Here is a 22,247-nt window from a genome sequence, read left to right as displayed (position 1 = left end):
AAACAAACATGAAAGGGGGGTGTGGTTTTCCTAAGGTAGGCTTGCTTTTATTACATGTACTTATATCCAAACTGCCTCTTTATATTTATTCTTCATAACACTCATTCCTGATATAAGCTGATGTACTGTTAATATTACTCCTACTTCAGTAGAGAAGAAAATGAGGTTTTTACGGCATTTGCAAATGTTTGTTAAAGAAGAATTTCAATATAAAGGTAATAAATATTTTTATTTCTATTGAAAGATTATCATAGAATATTTCAGATATAAAACGATAAATGAAAATAATATAAAAATACCTGTATTCCCCTCACATAGTTCCCCTCGTCTCTCCACATAGATAACCACTTTCTTTAGTTTGACATTTGTCATTTACATGAATTATGCTTTCTCTATATATGTATGAATCTCTAAAACATTTAAAAAATTTTGCAAGTTTTAAAACTTTTCTGGAAATGTTTTCAGAGTTATGTATTTTTCTGTACTTTGCTCTTTCAAATCCAGCATTGGGGTTTGTGAGATACATTCAGGTTGACAGATGTAACTCAGACTCTTTCATTATCATTGTTGAATGATATTCCATTGTTTGAATTTGCTACCACACTTTACTTACTGACCTACTGTTGATGGCACAGTAGGATGACTCGAATTTATCTTGCAAGTATAAACAATGCAAAGAATGACATTTTAAAACAAGTCTTATGGTATACATATGTGAGAATTTCTCTAGAATACATAGCTAGGAACAGAAGTGCTGGGTCTAAGCATATGCACATCTTTAACTTTATATCTAACTGAAAAACTGCTCTTCAAAGTGTTTCTATCAACAAAAACATGATAGGCAGTTTTTAAGATTTGCCTTTGCTCCTCATGCATGCCAACACTTGGTATTGTCAGACTTTTAATTTTAATTATTCTGATAGCTATAAAATGGTAGCTTTTCATTTCCTTTTTCTTAATTGAAATCAATTGAATAGTTTTTCTTGTGTTTACTGGGTATTCATTTTTCCTCCTTTAGAAATGCTGTTTTCATATCTTCTTCCCATTTTAATAAAAAAACCTCACTTTTCTGTTTATAACCACAGAAAGCCTCTTCATATTCTAAATAATAATCCTTTGTCAGTTATAGACATGCTTTCCTATGGAGGGGGCGTGTTTCCAGGCACTCCTTTCTAATAGTATTTTTCTATGCTTGCACCAATGCCATATTCCATATAACCTTAATTATCACAGCTTCATAATACATATTGGTATTTGGTAAGAAAAACTCTCGAACTCTGTCTTGATTGTTTTTAAACATTTGCCTTCCATATACATTTTAAGACAAGCTTGTCCAGTTCCTTTCAAAAAATACTCTTTTAGGATTATAAATGAATTAAAAAACGAGGAGAACTGACATTTTGATGATAGTCTTCTTACCAATGAATAGGGTTTTAACACCTTTCCATAAATGCATCATTTTTTTGTTCTTAAAGGTCTTATGCAACTTTGTTAGATTTATTCCAATGTAATTTGTATTTTCTGGCATATTTGTAAATAGGACCTAATTCTCTTTCCTTTCAATTATATATGATAACTACCTGTTAAATATCAGATGGCTCATATTATTTCTAATAATTTGTAGACTAGTTAATGTTTTCCATAGAATCATGTATATGACAAATGACAAATAAGGACAATCTAGTTTCTTCTTTCCCAGTCATAATAAATTTTATTTTGTTTTACTTCATGTTTTTGACTTACTGATAAGTTCTAGTACAGTGTTCTACAGAAATAATTAGATTGTAAGCATCTTTGTATCATTCCTCAATCATAAGGATGTACCTTCAATTTTCATCATTATGTATCAGGCTTGTTAGATTTTCTAATAGTTATTCTTCATCTTTTACTCCCAGTTGCTAAGAATTTTAATTCGTGGATACTTAATTTTATTTACTGCCTTTCTTTTTTCATTTTAATGAGCTATTTAATAAATTATTTTAAAACATGTTCACTTTTGATATGTCTACTATAATATCCTAATTTTGAACCATTCTTGTATTCTTGGGATAATCCAACTTGATTATGATGTAGTTGATACTTTAAAATGTATTTGTTTTAGGATTTGATTTCCATGTATTTTCTTAGAATTTTACATCTATGTTAATATTTGAAATTAGATTTAATTTTCCTTTCTCATCCTGTCTTAGATTACGTTTATCAATATGTTCAAACATAAAGCAAATGGGTAAGAATTTCCTCTTATATACCCTCTAGTTGGTATGCATGCTATTTAAATTAACACTTCCTTGAGTATTTGTTCGAAGTCGTTTTAAAAAACATCAGTGAATGGAAGGGTGTATTAATTTTTAACTACTGATTTAATTACTTTATGTCTAATAAATTTTCTTCAGTTAACAGTTTCAAAAATTGTATTATTCTTGCAAATCGTTTTTTTCAAATGCACTATAATAAAGTTCTTTACTATAATATTATTTTATATTTATTATTTTTACTTCTGCATTTTAATTCTCTTATAAAATTCCTGAAATTCTTTATTATTTCTGTGTGACCTATCTTGCTAGAATTTTTGTCTTTTCCATAAAAAAATATTTAACGTGTTTTGAATTTAGGTTTTGTTCTATATCTTTAATAACATCTCTTACAAATATTTTAAGATATCTTCAAATTTATTTGAGTGTATTCTAACTTTTTAAGTTAAATGATTGGCTCATTAAATTTTTGCCTTTCCCCTAAAATAAGCATTTACAGCTATAACTTTCCTTTAATTACACAGTAACTCTATCACAAAAGTTTTAATATATATTTTCATTATGCTTCATTTCTAAGTATTTTCTACTGTCCATATGACTACTTTCTTTGATCTACAATTTATGTGTAATTTTGAATTTCTAAATAAGGGTTTTACATATTTTCTTTCTGTTCTATATGGTAATTCATTTCAATGATTAACTTTTTGTATGAAAATACAGTTTACATGATAATGATTCTTGAAAATGTAGCATCATTTACATATTGGTCAATTTGATAAACACAAACTCCCAATCCCTGTTTTGTATCTGTCAAATTTAACTCAAAATGATATGTTGGATATGCCTTTGTGTTTTCTATTTTTATTGCCTTTTCTAGGGATCTTTTATAAATCCTGTTATCTTCCTTTGCTTTACTTGACATTTATTTCCTTATTTTTTCCTTTATTGGTTTGGAAGTAGGGTTCTACTTCTAAAGCATATGGTAAACTTAGAACCTTTAAATCCCATCATTTCTCTCTCAACTCACATGTTTGAATTATACTTTGTTGTCTACCTCTCATTTAGACATTACTGATTTATTCATCCAATGCTTATTTAGATGTGTCTACTTTTATACAAATTTCTTTTCTTCTCACATGCTAAATCTTTTATTCTGAGAATTAAATTGAGAACTTCCTGAAGTGAAAGTTTATTGCAGATAAGCTCTCTTAGCTTTTGTAGATACATGTTTTCATGTGCCTTCTAGTGCCAAAATGTTAAGTCAGTTGATTTTCAAATCATGGGCTGACAATTACTTTCTCAGAAATGTGAAGATATTCTGCAGTACTCTGGCTTTTATTGTTGATGTTGAATAATCAAGTGTCCCTTGTGTTGTGTTCTTTTGAAGATAATTTGTCCTTTCTGGCACTTTTAAGGTTCTCTCATTCTCTGTTTCTCTTTCTCTGGTACTCTGTAGTTTTAACTAAGATGAATCTGGAAGTTTTGTTTCCTTCTTTGTTTTTGTGCTGTCATTATCCTGTGAAGAATTTATTATGATTTCTGGATTCAGAATTTATGTTCTTTGTTAACTCCGCAAAATGTTTTTGCACTATCATTACCAATATTAGTTCTCTCATCTCTTTATTATCTACTTCTAGAATCCAATCACATGCTTCTCTAGTTAACATTTAATTATTTCTCATTTTAAAAATTTGTTTCCCCATGTGTTGTTCTATCTTTCATTTCACTAATACTATCTTCAACTGTGTTCTAATATGCTTATTAATCCTCCATTGAGAATTCTTTTACAAATTTCAATAATCATATTTTATATTTATAGACATTGCATTTAGTTTGTTTTCCAGACTGGTATTTTTTAAAAATAATCATGTTTCTTTCTCAAGTTTTAATTTTTTTAAATTAACCTTTAAAAAATACTTACTTTTAATTTCTGCTAATTTTAGTATTATACCTTTTGGGAGTTTTTTTGTTTCTTTTGGTATAAATCTGCTTCGTTCTGTTTCTCCTGTCTTTTGTTCATGACAATTTATATTCTCAACCACTTTTAAATTTTCTATTGTGACTTCTTATTCATTGAGGCTTCTTATTTAGTGGGTGGGAACTGTACAAGTCCTACGTTGAGAGTTAATCTCTCCAGGTAGAATTTGCTTTTGGCTCTGCAAGGTAACCAGTGGTGATATCAACCCAGAATTACTTTAAATTCTCACCTTGGGTTTTTTTCGTACCTCCAGAGAGTATAGAAACTTCAGTTCCAAATTTGCAGGAAGTTCAGTCTGTGGTTTTTACTTCTACATGAATTTTTACTGTACCAACTTTGTGTCCAGGCTGAAACAAGTACCTTTTGTCATTTCTTCTTGCTGAGGATGGATTTTTCCTTCGACTCTGTCTTTTCATTCAGTTTAGAGCATTTCAAATGCTTAGCTTTGTGTGAAGGTAACCTTCTAACACCAAATTAAAGGGGCTGAGGATCTTGTCTTATGACCCCAATGGAACAGATAAAACGCAATATTTGAGAAAACTAAATTTTGTAGACATGCCCAAAGCAGCTTCGCTTCCAGTTAAACTTAGATCACCAATTTTCCTCTCTCAGTTCTTGAACATTGAGAAATTCCCTCTTACTTGCAAAATAGCCATGCATTTATATATATATATATATATATTTTTTTTTTTTTGGTACGCGGGCCTCTCACTGCTGTGGCCTCTCCTGTTGCGGAGCACAGGCTCCGGACGCGCAGGCTCAGCGGCCATGGCTCACGGGCCCAGCCGCTCCGCAGCATGTGGGATCTTCCCGGACCGGGGCACGAACCCGTGTCCCCTGCATCGGCAGGCAGACTCTCAACCACTGTGCCACCAGGGAAGCCCCATGCATTTATATTTTGCATTTTATCATAGCTAGGCATTTATATTTTACCCAGCATTTTTAAGTGTTTGGTTTGAGGGTTTTCAGGACATCTATCCACCACAATGCCAAGAAATAAAAGACTATATTTAATTATTTGCATTTCTGGCTTTGGAAAAAAAGTTTATAAACATTGGCTATTATATTATTATTAAAATAATAATTATTATAAATTATTTTATTATTAAAATAATTATAAAATAATTATACTTTATACATATAATTTAAAATCACCTCGTTCACTGCAAATACTCTCGTTTATATGCATATATGTTAGATGATGATGTCAACAATTTTGGTTATCATACTACCAAATTTTATAAATCCTTTTTATAGCTACAACTGTAGCAATTTGATAATAATGGTTCTCAACAATATTCATAATGATTACTCATCTGTAAGATGAAATAAAGTCACATGAGGTTTTAAAATTTTTCATCTCCAAAATCTCTAAATTTTTGTGTCAGATTTTGATATTGTATATGGTAGTTATAATTTTTAGTATTATTCAGTTGCAATGTATTAGTACTATTTTTTTCTTACTGATAATTTTATACTATTTTTCTTAGTAAAACTTTAATGTTATAGCAATATCATGTGTGACAAAAAGATAAGGTATGTGTTCATTAACAACATTATAGCATGGTTGCCAAATGCATACACTTTGAAGATGGATAGATTTTAAAGATGGATAGATAAGAATTCAGATGTTGTATCCAACAACAAGTTTTACAACTTACCTTCAGTTCCTAATCTGGAAAATTTGGATACTAAATATTGTAGCATTAAGTGCTAAAGTAACAACAACAACAACAACGAAACAGGTAACACTGGGCATTTACTGAACACTGCACTAAGTATTTGATATTGATCGGACATTTTCACCTTCACAGGAGACTACAAAGGAGGTCCTATTGTTACGCCCACTTTACAAATATATATGATGCATGTAAAGCCCTTAGCTTAATACTTACTACATTATAAATGCCCCAACAAATAGTATTTGTTATTCTTACGTATTATTATAGCTAGTATTACTAAGTTTAAATCCCTACAATTTCCATATAAACTCATGAATACTGTGATCTTAGGAGTGCTATACAAAAAGGCATAAACATAATAAATAATATATTATCATATCTGAAATGCCCTAAACCACCACTGAATATACCTGTTTATTCCCTGTAGCAAATTCATTTGAGAAGTACAATAATTAACTCTTTGGTTACTAAATAAAAAATGCTTCTTTTCCAATTAATGAGTGATAGAGAAATGGCATTAATCCTTAATCTATTTCAGACTATCAGTGCCACTATTGTCCCCCATACCTCTGTCATTTGTATACTCTTAATGCTTCCTTTACTAGCCATCATGATGGTTCCTTTCTCTGCCTATAAGATCCAAGACTAATTTCTTTTCTGATCATTATGGTTACCTTATACCAATTCCTAGGTTTTCTTACACTAACAAAAAATGAATAGCAGAGTATACTTTGAAGGTCAAAATAATAAAAATCAAGGAGAGAAGGCTAATCTTATTTTTCTAAAGTATAGGGTCTATAAATTATGATGATTTTTATAAAAAGTATCATCTCATATTTTCCATGTTATAAATGAAAAAGGACTGTATTTATTGTTTTTCTTCACTGAATGAGTCTGAAGTACTATAAAACATATCAAAACAAATACATATCTATTGGTTATAAAATGAAGGCATTTAAATTACAAAACACGGAAGACAAAAGATAAAATTTTAATTAGAAAGATTGACTAATACATAGGATCACACATCTGAAGAATTTTAAAACTTATCATAGAAAACAAAGCAACTATCAACAGTCACTCACAATGTTAATCCTTGAATGATTCCTTACTTTAAGTTCATATAATCATATAAACTACACTGGACCTTCATCAAGAGGACTATTTTCAGGGAATTGTCCAAAGATAAATGAGCATTTAGAATGCTCATTAGAAGTTATTATGGCCAATTTAATAAAAAATTCATTAAACAGTCCCAGGAAAAATTTGTGAGGGCAAATTTTAGCAACATCTTTTAGCAGGTGACTATTCTGTACAGACATTTAATAGGAAAGAAAATTGGGAAAAAGTTCCCAAGTACTAATGTCCCAGTTATACAAAAACTCTGTTTAACATCAACTCATTACCTACTGTAAAATCATTTCAGAGAAAATGTTCTTAAAAATTTGAACTAATCTTTTCCCTAGCTTGTTTCTTAATTCTTGCTGTTTTTCTTTGTGGTACCTTGTCATGATGTGTCTTTTAAAACCTGCATGTCTTCTAGGATGACAAACGGTGAAGAAAATAAAGAAGTAAATCCTCTGATCTCTTAATTTCCTGTATCTTCACAATATATTTTGGATACACTGTCTCAAAGACTGCCCACATTCCATTGCATTATTATGTGCAAGGTGAAATTAGTAATCATTATTAAAGCAAAAGTTGACCTATACTGAAAAAAAAATCCAAGTAGAAATATCCCGATTTTGCTATAATCTTTTTTATTAGCTTGTCAACCATATTTCTTTTTATTTTTCCAAATTATTTAATGATGTTTTACTAGGACACACAAAATTCAGAAATATACTTAAATAAGAAGAACAAGCACAAAGGAAATAATGGAGAGAAGGCCATAATAATGGAACCCAAAATGAGGCTAAAATGCATGAAGTTTGGCTTTAATTAACTGTGATTACAAGACTAGATAAATCATTTTTTATCTTAAAAGGTGGAACCTGTTTCCAAGGATCATAAAGAGAACCCTGCATCTCAAAAGGTAAAGTATCCCTAATGACATATATACATTAAACACAGCCACAAGTTTCATGTTCCTTATAAACCAAGGCATCTATCAAAAAGCTATTTTTTTTGGTTAGAATTGTGATTTTCCAAAAAAGCAAGTCCTAAAAGTAATGCCTTCTGTGAAACTCAACTACTTTTTGCTGCAGAAATTCCCTAGAGTTCAAAGTCCTATCAGAAGAGGATGTCTACGCTGAATTGTTAGGCTTTTTTTCGTTTTACTTTTAAGTTAAACTTCAATCACCATAATTTGTAATATGAGGAAAAGCCATGTTTCACTGACTTCCTTGGCTGTTTAGCCTATCTTTTATACACACGACAACCAAAATTGTCTCCAAACACTTCTAGCAATCTCCTGTTTAGTAAAGGTATAGGGTCTCTCCATACTTCATAAAAGGATTCCCTTTGAAGTCAGTTTGTGCTCTAAAAGGCATGGAGAAAATCCTGTCAACAGTGGACCCAAGTGCCATACGCACTTTTTGTATTTTGAAAAGCTTAACTAATGTTCCACTCAAACAAAATGTATTCTTTTCTAGGACAGTTATTTGTACATCCTTAAAACCACTTCTAAGATCCTCATCAAACCTTCCTGAGAACTTAGGTAAATTGGTTTACTCAGTTTTTTATCAGCTGCTCTATTAACTCCTTAAGAGTGATACAATAGGGAAAAGAGGTATAGTTTTCTTTAATAGAAACTTGCTTTGTTAGCTTTTACACACTCCACATATTACTTTAACACATGGCATGCAGCCAGAAACTGAGTGTTATCATGAATGCCAATTTAAAAAACAATTCAACTAAACATTGACAAATGATCAAATCTTTGACTAATGATATATACAATAAATTATGATAAAATACCAACTTCTATTCCATGTGTTCTAAGAGCTTTCTGTATTTCTCTCTTACCCAGCTTACCATTTGCTCAATTTGTATCTAAGGACACATGTGAAGTCCCTCCTCCAGGGCTCTGGGTAAGAATTTGTCCAAGGGCATGTAGAGGGTCAAATAAAAACAAGCTCATAGATATCATCTCCCACAGGTCAGAATGGCCATCACCAAAAAGTCTACAAACAATAAATGTTGGAGAGGTTGCAGAGAAACGGGAACCTTCCTACACTGTTGCTGGGAATGCAAATTGGTGCAGCCACTATGGAAAACAGTATGGAGGTTCCTTCAAAAACTAGAAACAGAGCCACCATATGATCCAGCAATCCCACTCCTGGGCATATATCCAGAGAAAATTCTAATTAAAAAAGATACATGCACCCCCAATGTTCATAGCAGCACTATTACAATAGCCAAGACATGGAAGCAACCTAAGTGTTCATCTACAGATGAGTGGATAAAGATGTGGTATATTTATATAAGGGAATATTATTCAGTCATAAAAAAGAATGTTGCAGCAACATGGATGGACCTAGAGATTTTCATACTAAATGAAGTCAGACACAGAAAGACAAATATATATCACTTATATGTGGAATCTAAAAAAAAAATGATACAAATGAGCTTATTTACAAAATAGAAACAGACTCATGGACATAGAAAACAAACTTATGGTTACCAAAGGGGAAAAGTTGGGGGAAGGATAAATTAAGAGTTTGGGATTAGCAGATACACACTACTATGTATAAAATAGATAAGCAACAAGGATCTACTGTACAGCAAGGGAACTTATTTAATACCTTGTAATAAACTATAATGGAAAAGGATCTGAAATATATACGTGTATTGATGTATATAAAACTGAATCACTTTGCTGTACACTAGAAACCAATGAGATGGAGCAGGACCCTGTAAGGGCCCTCCCTGGTACAAATTCTGTCCATGTCCCCTGTTTCTTGTCTGTAGAAAATAAGCTTCGTTCAGCGCCCTTGACCTTTCCTGCATTCTAAAGGACAGATTCAAACAGTTGCTAATCAGGGAAGGGAGGAAATGCAGAAAGAGAGGAGGAGCAGTCAATTACAGCCTTGGGGCAGGGTCCTGGTTCCTCCTGAAGGAATATACATAACTGTTATCTTTGAGCTCTATCTGTAGGAACTAAGGCCCCAACCCAGGTGGAAGATGGTAACTTCAAGCTGAACACAGTGAACACAAGATTCCTGGAACACCACCCTGTTACCTCACCACCAGCCAATCATAAGAAAGTCACACACCCTGCAGCCCTCACAACAAATTTTGCCTTTAGAAACTTCTTCCTGAAAACCATAAGTTCAGGGTTTTTGAGCACAAGACACCTATTCTCCTTGCTTGGCCCTGTAATAAACCCTTCTCTGCTCCAAGCTCTCCAACGTTTTGGTTCGTTTGGCCTCACTGTGTGTGGGGCACACAAACTTGGGTTCAGTAACACTAACACAACATTGTAAATCAACTATACTTAAATTAAAAAAAAAAAAAAGCTCATAAATTTGGCCTCATTAATGCCAGGCTCAATTCTAAAAGCTTCCAAAATGTGGATCATGGGTCGGGTACATCAATGTATTACAATGGGTCTGAAAATTCACGTATGCAGAAAAACAACTGTAGAAATACTATGTTGCACCTATACACTGATAATTTTCAGAGATAGTTATCTTAATTAGAGTATTAAGATGCACTCATTTTAAAGCATTGGTATATTTACGTTACTTTGTATAACTTTGTATTTTCTCAGTCACTGGGTACTAAAAGTACAACTACCAGCACATCCGGTTCTCAGACTTGAAATATTGAAAACCCTTCCAGATATGAACAGACCTATGCTGATAATCATGCAATGGCTACCACAGCTGCTTCTGTCATAGCACACCCACTGGCATTCTAGAAGATAAAACCCATTAGCTGGTTCTAAGCTTCTATGTGTATTAGAATATTTCCCTGACTTTGGTCATCTCAAGCAACACTAATTCTGTACCTTCACTGGAAATTTTAAACCATGTATCTGATTTTTAGTAAGCTCTTGACTAAAGAGATATTATCTAAAGCCTGACAGAGTGACACTGAAATTCCAAGAAACTTAGACCATCTAATCTCTTTAAAACACAAGAAATCCCTTTGTTGGATACTCCAATTTATGCATGTATTTACTTATCTGCTTATTCATTCCCTTATTCACCATATACTTAGGAGCACCTTTTGGGTGCAAGGACATACACTAAGTGTTGATGCTATGCTCATTAAGAATTAAGCAACTTAGCTGGAGAGATACTATGAATTACAGAAAGAACTTAGTACAACTGAATGTTTTTATATGTGTAGTTTAAGCTATTAGTGTTGGAGGAATTTGGAAGGGGAAGATCACATAGGAAGAGTGTGAAAAAGAAAACCATTATACAGGAGATGGGTTAAAGTAGACATCTGAATGTTGTGCGTGATGTAATATATAGCTTGTGGGTGGATACGGGTGTAGTATTGGAAGGCTGATCAGCAACCTAGTTTGAGGAAGCTACAGGTTAAAAGATGCAAGCAAGAAAATACAAAAGGAATGGAATACTGACACTAGCATGCTTGCCCCTGCAAACAAGGTTGGTTAAGGCAGGAAAATCAAACACAGACAGTTGAAAAGACCTTGAATGCCTTACTAAGAATTCTGAACTTTCTGTTATGCAACAGGGAGTCCTAAAGTTTCCTAAGCATGATCATGACCTTTAGCTAAACACTTACACTTGTGAGGTGTCCAGCATTGTTTAAAATCGTTTGCGAATAATAACGCATTTATTCTTCACAATGAAACCGAGTGGGACCCTGGGCACAGAAGCCTTTCTCTGTGTGTCCGCCGCTTCTTGTTTGCAGAAAATAGGCTTCAGCCTCCATGACCTTCCCTGAGTTCCAAAGGACTGGTTCAAACATTTGCTAATCAGGGAAGGGAGGGGATGGAGAGACAATGGAAGAGCAGTCCAGAAACAACAGTGCGGCCTTGGGGCAGGGTCCCGGTTCTACTTCAAGGGATACATATAACAATATCTTTGAGCTCTTCCACAGAACTAAAACCCCCAACAAATGGAAGACATTAACTACTTGATGAAGCCTTCTTCATTCCAGAGAGAAGGTCACAGTTTGATAACCTTGAAAATCACAGAAGCTCATCAGGAGACAACCCGAGGCCAGATTAGAGGAATGCAGGCCCTGAACACACCCTGATTCTTAACAGCAACCCTGCCCTCCGACCACTGCTATAAAACTCCTCACTAAATTGCCCCCAGGTTGGGACACACAGTTTTTGACGGCACAAGCCCGCTGTGGTCCCCCTTTGCCTGGCAAAGCAATAAAGGTATTCTTTTATACCTCACTCGAAACTCTGTCTCAGATTTGATTTGGCACTGGGGCACAGAAGCTGAGTTTTCCGCATCAATAACAACTCTGTAAGGTAACTAATTTTATCATCCATGTATATGATACATAGTTAGAGAGCTAAGAAACTGAGAAGTTAAGTAAGTTGCCCAAGGTCCCAACAAGGAGAGGCAGGACTGGGACTCAACCAGGTTCTATGTTTTTATCCATGACTCTATCAAGTGAATGAATGAGCAAAACAAATCTTTAAGAAGATCAATCTGAGTGCAACATAAAGGTGTCTTAAAAGAACTGGAAAGTCTGGGAATGGACTTCAGTTAGACGAATTTTCAGCAGTACTTGCATGGGGTAATGTGATTTAAACCAGAATTGGGGCTGTAAGTAATGGCTGAATGGGAAAAATTCAAGAGTCATTATGAACTCAAAAAACGGAATATAATGACGATACGATAAGTTAAACCATGTCACTTCTCAAAGAATCTATGTGTACAAATATACATAAAAACATTAGAAGTTAATAATCATATCTTTTAAATGCTTGATAAAAATCTGTTCTTTTAAAACTCAAACTCAGAAGTAGTTTTAGTATGGTTTTCCTAATTAGGAAATGAATTTTTGTTGAAAAGCAAGAGCCAAGTGTTAAATGTGAAAATATTGACCACGGTTTGCTAGGTTCTATTCTATGTGGCGTTAACTTTCTGTTTGTGTAACTTCACATTTTACTGATTCCTTACAGCCGAAACTGTGTCTTTGTGAATTGTCTGTAAGCTTTGTGGGATATAAATTCCAGGTTATTTTGAAGTTATGCCTGTTTGTATCATTCACCCACTCAAGATATCACACATTCTTCCAACCACCCCCTACACTTGGAACAGGCACTCAATTAATATACGCCAGGCAGGCAGGCCACCTTGCTCTTCTCCTTCAAAAACTCCTAAAAAACCATCTGTTCTGGGAGGCATTCCAGCTAAAATAACCACCTACTACTTTCAGTTGCCTGTAATCTCTACATCCACTTTCTTGAGCACAGCTGACATATTTTACCATTACAAAATCCATAAGACAAGATATTTTCTAAATATCTTATAGTGGTATTTAACCTCCCCTCAAACATCTACATTCCCTTAATGCATATTCTTGCAAGCTTTTCTTTTACGACAGATTAAGGAAATATCAGCTTCAAAAGAGTAAGAGAATTAACTTTGAATTTGTGTGTGGGCTCTTGGATCAAAATGTTTAGCCAACCCAGTTAGTTATTCTGATCTCGGTGTTGTGCCAAACTCTCATGGAGAACACTCAGTGCAACTATCTAATTGGATGCTTCATGGACATACTACATAGCATAGAAAGTAAACAATGTAGTAAACTGTTTAATTAAATCAGTGGACTTCGATTTTCAAAGTTCAGTATGGTTTACTTTCTAGGCAACAACAAATTGTGATCTTATGATATTTTTGATAAACAGTTTCATAGAATAAAAAAATAAAAATATGACAAGAACACATTTTATGATTATGCAAAAGAGATCCAACAGAGAATTTCTTCTAATTTTTGAAATATGAAATGCATGTATTGTCATGCTGGCTAATAACAAAATCTTGCATGCCTGTGAATCCCTACTACTTGTGTAAATATGCATAACTTTGTGGGGATGGCATTATCCAGCTTATAAACTAATCTAAAGACATGCATTTTTAACCTCTGCAAAAATCAGGCCTAGCTGAAAGATAAAGGGCCTTCTTTGTATTTCCAGAGCTGGGATTTACAGATCAAGAGACAGGTGTCAGAAAACTGAGAAGAATTAATGCATGGAAGCTATAAAATAAGGATACACAGTGGGAATTTCTGCTAAACTAGAAGGGCAAAGCCCTGGTATTGTTGGGTGGAAGTGATGGGTGACAAGATGGGAGCCAAAATGCTGGTAATGGAAAGACAAGAGGTTAGATATAAGTGTTGGCCTCCTCATTCTTCAGGTCAACCCCTCAGAGTAGGAAAGGAAAATACCTAAGTAGGATGAGACAATCAAAGAACCTAAGAATAGCCTTGGGATATCCTACCTGTGGGTGGAAAGAAAAATGTTTTCATAATTCTGTGCCCTACATGGCATAGGCTCAGTGAAGTAGCAATGGTGAAGGAGGTGTCCAGTCACATGGATCTGGAGAAAGGCCCTGAGGGTCGCAGAGACCTTACTGTGGTGAATAAGCATCTTGGAATTATAAGACCCTTCCACAATGTGGACTCAAAAGTGTTAAGAGGACGAAGGAGGAGGAGCCACAGATTTAGGACAAGTTGGTGGTTGAGTGTGTGGACCACTGAGAAAGAAGGCAGTTACACAGTCCACAATCATGGGGAGCAGGTATCAGCCAGATGCCTAAACTACCAAGTGGGTCTCCACAGAGGATACCAGGGGAAGATGTCAGAGGACTGCCTGACTTCTGCTACACTTCATCAGAGAGAGAGACCGCCTAATAGAGAGCAGAGAGAGAGATTTTTCCTAGGTTAACAGGAAATGGATTATGCCCTTCGCATCCAAATATTGTTCTGGGAAGGAAAACAGGCAGGACAAAGCCAGTGAATAGAGATTGATACCTAGAAAAACTGGGTTGTTAAATGAAAGAGAAAAAAATTTTTAAATCAGAAAAGACAAGTATTTTAATTGACAGAACCAATTGTTTATTCCATCAGTGAGAATGGGGACTCAAAAACACGATGAGATCAATAATAGAAATTAGGGCTTCCCTGGTGGCACAGTGCTTGGGAGTCCACCTGCCGATGCAGGCAACACGGGTTCGTGCCCTGGTCCGGGAAGATCCCACATGCCGTGGAGAGGCTGGGCCCGTGAGCTGTGGCCGCTGAGCCTGCGCGTCCGGAGCCTGTGCTCCACAATGGGAGAGGCCACAACAGTGAGAGGTCCGCGTACCGCGAAAAGAAAAATAGAAATTAAAGAAAGGCACTCTTTTGCACATGTAATTTATGATTGCTTTATATTTTACTGCTTGTATTAATATGGCTATTGTCAAGGCTTGTAATTTTTATATAATAATGTGAAATTAACTTAGCTACTCTTACCATTACCTCTAGCCCACAAATACTTAGAGATCATTAAAACTTCCACTGAAAGATAACAAGAGAATTTTAAAATGTGTATCTTTTTTTTTTGCAGTACGCGGGCCTCTCACTGTTGTGGCCTCTCCCGTTGCGGAGCACAGGCTCCGGACGTGCAGGCTCAGTGGCCATGGCTCACGGGCCTAGGCGCTCCATGGCATGTGGGATCTTCCCAGTCCGGGGCACGAACCCGTTTCCCCTGCATTGGCAGGCGGACTCTCAACCACTGCGCCACCAGTGAAGCCCTATAATGTGTATCATTTAAAACCCGTTGAATACCTACTGTGTGTTAGGCACCTGATAAGCAGAGAAGATATAAAGATGAATAAAGCATGATTCTTATCTTTAAAAATTTAACATAGTAATTATTTCTAACAATATTCCTAATTTGAAGACTTTAAAGACAATTTCTACTTTTTTAAAGTTCTTTTTGAAGTCTTTCAACAAGTTTGTTTTGAAATTTATTTGGATTTATTTGGAAAGGTACACCTGTTTTCTGACTGTTTAGAAAATATTAATTATCACCATCAATATGCTTGCAATACTTCCTGCCAAATAGAAAAGAGCATGCATGGCATACATCTCTATGCTTAAACATCTCAAGATCACATAAAATAATGCATAAAAAGCAAATTTAAAACTGTAAATCAGTAGGCACATGTGTTTTATTATTTAAACAATAATGATAAGGGTCAAAAAATTTTCTTAGAACATAAAAACAAGCAGATAATTACTTAGGATAGGTTAACAACTTTATTCTCATATGAATTCCAAATTATTCAACTATGCAGTACAAGATAATATTTATTTTGAAATTAAGGAAAAACCTGTGACCCTTGATTTGCAAATTGTGTCATTTAGTACAAAAGTATTTATGCTTCACTTCATTTATTAAGGCCCCAAAGAAGTATTTATATAGCAACTAACATTTGGATAACTACTGTTTGCAAATCATTTTATAATACACTTCCTTGACTGAAATTTTTAGATAAGATTCCGTTTGTCCAGATATATCTATCTGAAGGTAAATTTAAATCAGAGCTCTATGAAGACAAAAAACGGACCAAATGAGACTGACTGAATTCACACTACACAATGAAAATCATAAATAGTAAATAAAACTGAAACAGCTAATATAAACTAATATATGCATATGCATAGAAATGGAAGTAGTAATGGCTCATGCATATCACGGTTACTGCATGCCAGTAACTGTTCTCTGAGTTTTACATTAACTTACATACTCCTTTCTACTCTCCAGGGTAGGAACTACTGTCATGCCTTTTTTTACAGAGAACGAAACTGAGGCACAGAGGGGGCTAAGCTCTTTGCCCAGGGTCACCCAACTGGTAAGCAAAGAAGCCTGGATTTAGATTTAGGCTGTCAGGTTCCAGAGTGTGTCCCTGTCACCACTATAGCCATTTCAAAGATCAAATTAAATGGTTCTGGTACATACTGCTTTTCCTAACAAACAAACAAAGCTGACACAGATACGAACTAAACACTCAAGAGTATCTATTTCACATATTGTCGTAGTTCACAATTTTGTGTAACACACATAGATCTGAACTAGAATGTGTTACTTTTTGCATAGAATCTCAGTTTCTCCACAATTGCTCAAATTTCACACACTACTTAAGATGAGAAGTCTACTTAAATTCCTCATCCACTGTACAAGTAGCACCCACTTTTTGAACGTTTGCTTTACGTCACTTCACTTTTGCAAAAGACCTACATGAGTACCTGTTCTCCCTAACCTAAAGAAAGCCTAAGAGGATTTTCACTTTTACAAAAAAAAAAAAAAGACAAAAGCAAAAATAGCGTTCAGATTTGTTTTGCAGCAAGAAGCGGGCACCCTAGCAGCAGAGTAACACCTCCAAGCTCCTTCCCTGGGAACTGAACTCAGCATCTCAGTATCAAGTCACCGTAGCTTTAAACTGTGTGTGTGAGCATCTGTGCTTTATCTTGAATTATTTTGTGCATCCACTAGCAAGCCTCTTCGCTTTACGCTATTTTGGCTTACAAAAGATTTCATACAAACGGTCTACTTTTGGATAGCGAGGGAAACCTGTATTTCTCAATTATACCTATTGTTTATGTCCCTATGTTCTAGAACTTGAGATTTCCCCTCCTTTCATATGCTCTGATATCTGTCCACACTCTTTTGAACATTTTCTCCACAGTTACAGTTTTCCATATATTCCAGGGGGTAAATTTCTTCTGTAAAGGACCAGATAGTAAATATTTAGGCTATGAGGATCACGTGGTCTCTGTCACAATTCAACTCTGCCCTTGTGGTTTGAACACAGACATAGAGAGCAGGAAAACCCATGAGCTTGGGTGTGTTCCAACAAAACTTTTTTCACAAAGCAAGCAGAGGACTGGAATTGGTGCATGTGCCATAGCTTTCCGGTTCCTAATATATCTTGCTATGCTACATTGGGAAGTGTTTATATCTGGTGCTGCTTTTTGGGAGGGAAGTATAATTTGAAAATGCTCTCCCATCTAGAGAAGCCACTTAATTCTACAGCATTCCCTGTATGTCTCTATTAATTTTATCTTCTCTTTTGACCATGATTTTTACTGGAAAATCATCTTGGGCCAGTTCTTGGATAGTTGGTATTTTCACAAACATTATCACACTAGATAGCTACAATAACCCTGTGAGGTGTCTGACCAAAATCATTCCAATTTACAGAGGAGGTTACTCCCACAACCAGGAATAAAAATATAGCTTCTTTTTTTTTTTTTTTTTTTGCAGTACACGGGCCTCTCACTGTTGTGGCCCCTCCCTCTGCGGAGCACAGGCTCCGGACACGCAGGCTCAGTGGCCATGGCTCACGGGCCCAGCCACTCTGCGGCATGTGGGAACTTCCCAGACCGGGGCACGAACCCGTGTCCCATGCATCGGCAGGCGGACTCTCAACCACTGCGCCACCAGGGAAGCCCTAATATAGCTTCTTAATCTAAAGTCTCTGCTCGTGTTACTATATAACATACTTTTTGAATTACATAGAAAAATCGTATGTGATTATTATCAGATACTTGCTACCTCTTAAATACTAAATTGGTGTTCAAAAACTTCCTACTCCATTTTCCACTTCCTACAAATCACTTAGTATTTCTGACCTGCCTTCCTAAATTCCTAAAGAATTATTGGCCCCTGTAATGAGGACATCACTGTTCCTCATGCACTTCATTCAAATGATAGTTTTGACAGTACATTCTGATGGGGATAAAAAGGAAAGAAAGTGGTATTACTTTAGCTGTACCTTATGCATTATTCAATTTAATGTAATCTTATAACAACCCTGAGAACTAGGAATTCTGTTGTTATTCTGGAAATGTTTCTGTTGTTACAGGTGATAAAATGGAGGTAATTCTAAATAATTTGCACAAAGTTTTAGAGATGGTAAGAAGCAGAATCAGAATTCACACATTGTGTGCACTTTGTATGACATCAAGACATACCAGTTCCCAACTTCCAAATCATCAATATACTTTTTCTTATGTAAACTCTGCTTAGAATTCTCTATATTTCTTAATGAGGACCAGGAAAACTTGCTTGTATCATTTAAACAATAAAGTTAAAAATCACAGAAATAACTTCAATATGAGTTTTATTACTGTTTATGAGCTAAAGAGCCTGAAACATTCTGAATGAAATTAAAACACATTTCATTGGTGTGGAATCATGAACACTTGTCAAGTTGTTTTGTACAAAACTCTCCAGGTTTTCACAGCTATATAAAATCTCCCTCAGAGAAATAATTGCAGAATGAAAAAAAACAGATGTGGCATTTTTGAGTATTATCAACAAAAATATCTTTTTATTTTATCTTGCCAGTGTCTTACCATAACTGCATTTATGTTGTAATTCTGTACATAACATGTACAAAGAAAGTACATGACATTAGCAGTACATGTAATGGTCTCCAACAACGTTTTCTGGTTACTTACAGTTCTCTAGAGATTACCTTTGCACAGGAACTAATTCTGTATGTTTCCTAACCAAAACCCCACCTTTCATGCTGTGCACTCAAAGCTACACCAAACTTTCTCCACTCTATTAAAAGTAATCGAATCAGAACGTTTAAAGGTATTTTAAATGAATGTGCACCGAACAGTCTCCAACTTGGTTCAGGAAATAGATTTAGGAAAGTTTTTAATACCCTGCAAACTTTAAGAGGAAATTACCTTTCGTTATTTAAAGCTAGAGAAAATTGGGCTTTAGAACTTTAAGACAATGTGCTATCATTAAGCCCAAGGCAATGAAAAGAGTCTTTCTTTTCAAAAAGTCACGTTTTGCTTTTGTAAATTGTGTTTTCACTGTTGGAAATTCAAACACCATATAGTATTTTTTAGACTCTTACCTGTGGGAATGAGTTAATTTTGTGTAATATAAAGCTAAACTTGAAATGAAATCATTTGTAGTATCTGACAGCAGTTTAAGCCCTCAACAATATTAGAAATTGAGGCTGCTAATATACATGCACAAACTGATTCTATGCGACTTCTGAAAGATTAAACTGTACACCCTTTGTGGACAGAGCAAATTAAATTAGGATATGAATGAGTGCAGTTTTACTACGTAGATGTTCCAGCAAAGCCTAACACTATTGCTTTACTTGAAAAGTTAATCATCTCTCACGTTATTTTTTCAATTGTTAACCTTCCAATGAGTCATGCTAGCTTAAAATTAACTTGTTATATTAGCTGTATTCACCTGAAAGTTCACATAGAAACATATTTTATAGCTTTTAACGGTTTCAAGTTTATATAAAGGATTAAATATATTTTAACAAGCATCTACATAACTGACATGATTATTTTATTCTAATCTGAAAACCTAATTATCACCTTATTATGGAGGACAAGGAACAGCTTTAGGGGCAAATTAATGCATCCTATCAGTGGGACAGTTTGTCACTTTATTAAATAATCATCATCTTGGCAAATAAAATTGTTATAAGCTTCATCAAATGAAGAAAAGAGATGGGACCCCCTCACACTATTAAACATTAAAATTAACTTCCCACAGGTTTCTAAACAGTTTACTACACTTTCACTGTGTTGGATCATAAAGTAGAAATGACAGCATTAAGTTCTCTTTATAACATACAAAGTAAACATATTTCACATCTTTTAAAAGTAAACAGATTTCAGACACTACACAGATATATCATGTATTTAATTGTACACAGTTTAAAAGTATGCTGCATGTTACAATAATAAGAAATCATCATGTACTAGTAAAGATGGCATGTAAAAGGGCCTGCATCATTAAAAACTAATTGATATTATTAAGCAATTACCTAAAACACACAGTTGCCAATAATTTCTGTACATTAAAAAGCTTCTATGTGCTTAACAAATAACTGTTTTCCTTATTTTCTTATCTAAATGGAAAATTTAAGAAAATTATAATAAAAAATATATGTAAAATAAGAGATTTGCTAAAATGCATTCTGAAGAAATACAGTATTACTTTTTAAAATATTTATAAAATGAAAATTTTGCAAGATCATTAAATATTCTAAACCAAAGAGGTATGTTGAAAAAGTCTTATAAATAATTAATGTATTATATCATAGTAATGCTATTATTCCTAGCTTTAATTATCTAAGATTTTAAAAATTATTTATTTTTAATTATTCTTATTATTATAATTATAAATATTTTAATTATTCTAAGAATTTTTTCTTAGAATGCCCTCAGTTCCAATAAGAAAACTGTTACAGACATTTTGGCTTTAATTAGTAATGCTACAATTAAGAAAGTATCAAAACTCTAACTTTTAGTTTGACTTAAGTAATGTCCTTCCCACATCAAATTAAAATTGGTCTTGTCTATCAAATGTGATCAAAACCTCAATTAGTTAGCAGGACTATGGTACACAAACGGCCTTTGACCTCTCAACACAGATTGCTCAGATTTTGGCTTTTTGTAACAAACTCTCAAGTCCGTTGGCTGGCATTCAAATAAAACTCAAATTACACTTTGCTAAAAGAGATGCATATTTACACAAGAGAAGGGCTACTGGTATAAATATCTACCTCTGCCATTAACGCAACACTCAGCAAAACAATTACTTTGCCAGTGTGCTTATTAAGAAAGGACTCTTCCCGCCTTGTCTTGAGCTCAAGGATTGCTGCAATGACTGAGTGCATGTAGGCCATCGCCCTCTGCTGGTTGGATTCTTCAACTTCTTTAAAGTACTTAGAGAATCTTTTCAAGACTTGCTTATAATGATGTCCTAAAGCTTCTTTCTTTCTGTAATTAAGGATCTATGGAAACTATATAAGAATTTGAACTTTAAACTTAATTCCAAGAATTCTAATAAAAGGAAGCTTTCTGTGAGGGTCACAATAAAGGTAGATTCTTACATTCCTTATCCTAAAAGTTAAAGAAACAATTTAATAATATGCTTAAATAATAAATAAATGCTTCTGATAAAATAGTTTAAATAAGCAAATAAATAAAACAATCTAAATACATGCTAAATAAATGCCTCTGATAAAACTATTAATAATAATGTATGCAATTACATATATTACTATAATTATATGTAATATAGTTTTATCTCATAATATATGAAAATATAATTCACCAATGACTTAAGTCAGTGTCTTCAAAAAGCATAGCTGATTATAACAAGCATAGTTCAAAATAACCAAACCCAGTCACATAACCCAGTTTTCACTAATCTGGATTTTACCAATGCTTCAGTTTACAGATGATGGAGCAAAAATGACTCTTATTTTACTAGCTGTTCATCTCAATCCGAGACATCCCACATAATGCCACGCGCCAGTTAAAGGATCTACTGTCTATGGAACTGACCTGGATATTCCACAGATAGATACCTCACATTCGACAAGCACAGCATCAAATTCATAA

General features: G+C 34.3%; 1 protein-coding gene across 6 annotated transcripts in view; it reads right to left on the bottom strand.

Moving 5' to 3' along the window:
• Nucleotides 1-22,247, bottom strand: part of DGKB (diacylglycerol kinase beta) — a 639,375-nt gene that overhangs the window by 268,848 nt on the left and 348,280 nt on the right. The window lies entirely within an intron of this gene.

Source organism: Neophocaena asiaeorientalis, unplaced genomic scaffold, assembly GCF_003031525.2.
Source record: "Neophocaena asiaeorientalis asiaeorientalis breed wild unplaced genomic scaffold, Neophocaena_asiaeorientalis_V1.1 scaffold70, whole genome shotgun sequence".
NCBI classification, from domain to species: Eukaryota; Metazoa; Chordata; class Mammalia; order Artiodactyla; family Phocoenidae; genus Neophocaena; species Neophocaena asiaeorientalis.
This window is presented reverse-complemented; position numbering and strand designations above follow the sequence as displayed.